This window comes from Elephantulus edwardii, unplaced genomic scaffold (assembly GCF_000299155.1).
Source record: "Elephantulus edwardii isolate Elephantulus edwardi_28Jun2011 unplaced genomic scaffold, EleEdw1.0 scaffold00433, whole genome shotgun sequence".
Lineage (NCBI taxonomy): Eukaryota > Metazoa > Chordata > Mammalia > Macroscelidea > Macroscelididae > Elephantulus > Elephantulus edwardii.
In genome coordinates, this window is record NW_006400183.1 from 111,349 (window position 1) to 117,412 (window position 6,064).

A 6,064-nucleotide genomic window follows, 5' to 3' on the forward strand; every position below is an offset into this window, starting at 1 on the left:
TGCCCCTCAGTGAGATAACTGGACACAGTGTGGTCCAGTCAGCTCCTGCTCACAGCAGACTTATGCACAGCAGAAGAAAACAGTGCCTGACTCTGGCCATCATCACAATATCTGTTGTGCTTAAGCGCATTATTGCAGCCATTGAGGGTCATCCTCTTTTTCACAGACCCTTTCCTAGGCTTCTACACTTTTTTATTTTTGTGGGGTTCCCCCCCCCCTTCCCTCCTCTAATGCTGTGCTTCAGCAATACATCCTGGTCTTCCCTACCCAGCACACACATACTTTCTCTCTCTTTCTTAAAAAATCTTTCTCTTTTTTCCATGGACACTCATATTTATTACAGCTTTGTTCACAACAACAAAGAGCTGGAAACAACCTAGTGCCCATCAAAAAAATGAATGGATAGAGAAGCTCTAGTATATTGACACAATGGAATACTATGCAACATTGAAAAATAAGGAACTCATGAAATATTATGGAAAATGGGTGACTCTGGAGGACATTACGTTGAGTGAAATATCTCCATCACAAAAGGACAAATATTGCATAGGACTGCTGTTGAAAAATAGGACTGACATTGGAGTTGAGGGAAGACAGAGAAGAAGGGGAGGAATGATGTATAATGCATTGAAACAGATGAGAGAGAGAACTGTTTAAAAGAGATATATGATTGGGTATTATTGTCATAACAGGAATCCATAATGAAGGCTGCACAGTGAAGTGGACTTAGGGGGAGGTATTGCATAAAAGTTAAAGAGTTTTTCTTTTACTTTTCAAAGAGAAGAGTGAATTGGGGGCGGAGAGGGTGGGCAGGAAGAAAAGTGCAACAATGAATGAACGGAAACCCTAAGTTTCTGTAAACTTTCATTAAAACTAATTTAAAAAACGGAAAAAATTATTTTTTCAGTTTCTGCCATGGTTATATGCAATTCATACATCACCCAATAGATGGCCTTTGAAATGGATTAATTACAGTCTAAAGCCTTTTGGATTTATTTCATTCTGTGGTGTTTAACTGCCTCTGAAAACCCACCGGAGGGTCTGCCATAGGTCAGGATCGACTGTACAGTACACAACAACAACATGGCAAAAATATGCGAGCAAATAAGTGCTTGCTAACTAACTAGTAAGGTGGGTTGGAGTCCACTCGGGGTTCCTCAGCTTATGTCTCTAGAAGATCACAGTCTTTGATACTGTAAAGTGCTGTTCTACTCTGGAACACAAGTCTTCACAATGAATTGAAATCTATTAAAAAAAAAATTTTTAAAAGCCCAAAACCTCCCAGAATAGTTATCTCAGAATAAGCAGGACGGGAAAGAAGGAGAAAGTTGAAAGATCTAACTCACTCTGGTTAACTGAGGAATCGAAGGAAAAGAAAGGACTGAAGGAAAGGAAAAAATCTCCTCAGGCAATGTTTGTTTAGAAGATTCTTTTTTTATTATTATTATAACTGAAATTTTATTTTATGTACAAACTGGAGATCTTGTTTCTTGCCATATAGAGGTCTCAGGTAGGCCGTCCAAGAAAGATCACTTAGTCCAACTTGATGAAGCCGATATCCTTGGCGTACTGCCGGAAACACTGGCGGCACATATTCAGTCCATATTTCCGGATCAGTCCGTGTCGGTTTGAGCACACGCGGCAGGAGCGGGAACCCTGGCCGAATTTTCGCGGGTGACTCCAGTAGAGCTGCTGCTGATCCATCTTGCTTGGATGGAAGCACCAAGGCAAAAAGACTGAGGCAGTCCGCGCGTGCGCTCTTCAAGTTTCTGCGACACGATTTACCTAGGAGATTCTTTTGTATTCTTGCTTGTGTTTGTGTTAATTAGAAGAACTATCTATTCAATCTCAGAAAACTCAATTATACTCATGTAAAACCTATGCCCAGACCAACAAGCTATTGTCTGAACAGAGCAGGGGAACTCTGAGTTGTTTAAAATAAAGAAAGGTGTGTGTCAGGGCTGTATCCTTTATCCAGACAAATTCAACCTGTATGCTGAGCAAACCATTCTGGAGGCTGAACTTTATGAAGGGGAATGTGGCTTCAGGATGGGAGGAAGACTCATCAACAACCTGTGTTATGCAGATGACACAACCTCGCTTGCTGAAAGTGAAGTGACCTTGAAACACTTGCTGCAGAAGATCAAAGACTACCACCTTCAATATTACATCTTATTACATCAAGATTACATCTCAGTATCAAGAGAACAACTGATCCAGTAAGAAACATCATGATAGATAGAGGAAGAATTGAAGTTATCAATGATTTCTTCTTACTTGGATCCACAATCAGTGTCATTGGTACCAGCAGTTAAAGAATCTAAAGACATGCTGCATTGGGAAAATCTGACATCAATAAGCTCTCCAAAGTACTAACGGGCAAAGATGTCAGTTTAAAGAATAGAATGCACCTGATTCAAGCCATGGTCTTTTCGATTACTTCCTATTCTTCTGAGAGTCAGGCAGTGACTAAGGATGTTAGAAGAAGAATTGGTGCCTTTGAGTTTTGGTGTTGGAGAATAATACCAGCTATCCCATGGCCTATCAAAAGAACGAACAAAAGTATCTTGGGGACAGTGCAGCCAGTCTGCTCCTAGGAGGCAAGGGTGGTGAAACTTCAGCTCACCTATTTTGGGCATGTTGTTAGAAGGGGTCAGTCCTTGGAAAAAGATACCATACTTGGAAAGATTGAGAGTTAGCAAAGGAAAAGAAGACCCTCCACAAGATGGATTGGCCCAGTAACTGACTCAGTAGGCGCACGTGTATCAGAGAATATGAGGACAGCACAGGCTTGGACAAAGTTCAGATCTGTTGTTCTCAGGGATGCATCTATTATTTGTCAAATTGTAGTAGACTCAGTGGCATACAACAACAACAACAAACAACAACAATCTCTTGCTCATATGCTTCTCCATCCCCACACTTGGCAATAATAAGATTAATTCCTTCCTTGGCCACAATTTGAGGAAAAGAAGAATGCAGTTCTTTTTTTTTTTTTAATTGAGAAAAACATATTGGGGGTACAAGGAGGTGAAGTTTGGGGGCAGAAAGGTGAAGATGGGCCAGGATGCAGTTGCAGAGCTGCATAGTTTGGTTGGTGGGGGGAGCAGGTGAAGGAAATGATGAGGGTCCAGAGGGGATCAGATACTACAGAGGAATGACAAGCATTTTCCAATGGTAATTAAACCAACTGTCTTATTGATTTGGGAATTGGATGCCGACTCTCTGGCTTCTTCATGCTGAACAGGGGTGTAGATGTAAAGGGGGGAAGGGAGGACGCTTTATCACCTTACTGGTGTTCTTGGGTTAAAGCTGCTTGCCTTCTTGCTCTGGTAGAAGATCTTTTCCTGTCATTTGCTCCCCTCTGGACTGCAAAGTGTTTTCCCAGGTGGGTCCAGTGGGGATGGCTGGTTGAACCCAGAGGCTCCATCCTCCTTTGCTTCCTTAGCTGTCAGTTGTATTTCCTTTTTGTCACTGGCACTGGGTTCAGGGTCAATTCTGGAGTAAGACTCAGAGTTAAGGTTACCTGTAGGAAATGGAGCAAACCTAGAGAGAACAAACTTATGAGTTACAAATAGAAGGGCTTTGAGGGTGTTGCTTTCAGATTTACTGGGGGGGAGGGTGGCAGAAGGTGGCCTAGGTAACATTGGATACCCTAGGCATTCTTTTTTTTTTCTCTCCTTCCCCACCCAGGGGTCAATCTGGGGACAATGGCACAATTTGGGGACTGAGGAGCTCACCCTGAGGGCCACAACGGCTCACCCTGAGCCGAGGGCCAAGGGCAGCCCGCCCCGGGCAGAGGGCTGAGGGCAGCCCACCCTGGGCGAAGGGCCGCGACGGCTCACCCTGAGCTGGGGCCGAGAAGAATGCAGTTCTTAAGGTATAGTTTCCACAAAAACACGTGGAGAAAATTGTTATTATTGTTGTTATGCACCATTAAGTTGACTTACAGTAACTCTTTGTACAACAGAACAAAATCTTATCTACTCCTGTGATAGCATCATAATCTGCTGTACTTAAATCCATAGTTACAGTCCCTGGGTCAATCCAGGCATTAAGGATAATTTACTGATTCTTATGTTAGCAAGCATGATAGTTTTCTCCAGTGACTGACTCCTCCTCACAACATTCCCAAAGTATGTGAGAGAAATTTCACCATCCTCGCTTCTTCTAAGTAACATTCTCAACACATGATATATTCAACATCCTTTGCCAACATACAGAGAAAATTGTTAGTGTCAGTAAAAGTAAAACTATCATAGACATAGCTTAGATGAGAGAACCCCAGACAAAAGGTCTGAAAGTCCTAAACCTCTCATCGGTTTCTAGAAGTCCTGAATCCTTTCTTGGAACTTGCAAGGTCTTTAATTTATGATAAAAATGAGGATTCCTTCCTGCAGCAAGTCATTTGGCTACAAATATCCTTTTGGAAAAACAAACTTTTAGGTTTAGCATCTGCCATCTGCTATTCAGAAATGAGCAAAATCCTTGAAAAAACAAGGGGTTCTAGGGGGATTAATGACAGTCCCATTAAATATCCTCCCTGAATGCTCAGTGGTCTTGGAGTATTGTCTAGACTTCTAGGGAGCGGTTTCATTTTTAACACCAGTTGATATTTATGATCAGTATTTTAAGTCTTTAAAGACTTGTCTAGAGTACTTTCCTTGATATTACACTAAGGATTGTGGATAACGAGACAGAATAAGGCTTTGGACTCAATGTGGTCATTATCAACCATGTGCACTAAGCTCAAAGTACTCCAGCGAGAGACAGCCAATCTTCTCCTTTCACATCAATCCAACCTCACATATTTTGTATTATTCACTAACTTTACACATTTTCCAGATCACCAGTGATATGTTTTGATGATTTCCAGGACGCTTTGACTTTATTTTACCAAACATCTATATCTATAGCTAGCCTTCTCATAGGGTCAGTGGATTCTCAGAGGGAAGGGAGTTTGACAACTTTGGTTGGTCCTTGTTCAGTCATCCTCACTCTAGTTTTGACCTCTAGACTCTTCCAGGCTGTAAAGAAAGTCAGTTAATTTAAAATTTATGGGGTATTGAAATTTCCCCTCCACTTCTCAAAAATTCTGTGTATATTTGATCCTCAAGCTGTGGAGAGAGACATAAGGGTGGGATCAAAACTAAAGACGATTCAGAAGGAAGGATGTGACAAGAGCAATGATATGAGCTGGGAAATGGGTGCTGACAGAGCATTGATCCAACAAGACGTGAAGCTGAATCATCAATTTAGACTAAAGCCAGGGTCTACCAGTGGCCTAAGAAGTACTTTGCCTTAGTTTCTGAATGTTGGTCTAACAGAGCCAGCACAGTGGATGGCTTTAACAAAAATTTATTCTCTTTTTGTTGTTAGGTGTCATCAAACCAGTTAAGACTCATAGCAACCCTATCACAAATAGATTTGAACTTTGTCCTATCCTCATGTTCTCTGCCATCCCTGTTGTTACAGCTACTATGTCAATACATTTTGTCCAACGTCTTCCTCTCTTTCACTGATCTTTCCAAACATGATGTATATTTCCAAGAAGTGGATCCTCCTAACAAGATGCTGAAGATGTGAGATGTAAAGTTTCATCATCTTTCTCTCTAAGGAGCATTCTGGCTGTGCTTTCTCCAAGACAGATTTAGTTGTTCTTTTAGCAATCTAAGGAGTATTCAGTGCTCTTCCCTAACACCATAGCTCAAAGGAATCAACTCTTCTGCTATCCTTAGTTTTTGCCTAACTTTCAGATGCATAATAAATAACTGAAAACATCATGGCTTGAATGAGGTGCACCTTAATCTTTAAAACGACATCTTTGCTCCTTAGCACCTTGCAAAATTTTCCCAGTGCAAAATTTTGATTTTTTTTTAATCAAATCATCTTTTGATTTCTTAACTTCTAGTACTAAGGGATGTGTCCTGTCTCCATACCTTTTCAATCTGTATGCAGAACAGATCATCCGGGAGGCTGGGCTCTATGAGGAGAAATGTGGGGTCAAGATTGGTGGACGATTTATCAACAACCTGCATTATGCAGATGACACAACCCTGCTTGC

General features: G+C 41.4%; 1 pseudogene; it reads right to left on the reverse strand.

The window, feature by feature from the left end:
- Positions 1-1,533: 1,533 nt before the first annotated feature.
- The window catches only part of LOC102854689, a 9,949-nt pseudogene continuing 5,418 nt past the window's right edge, over positions 1,534-6,064 (reverse strand).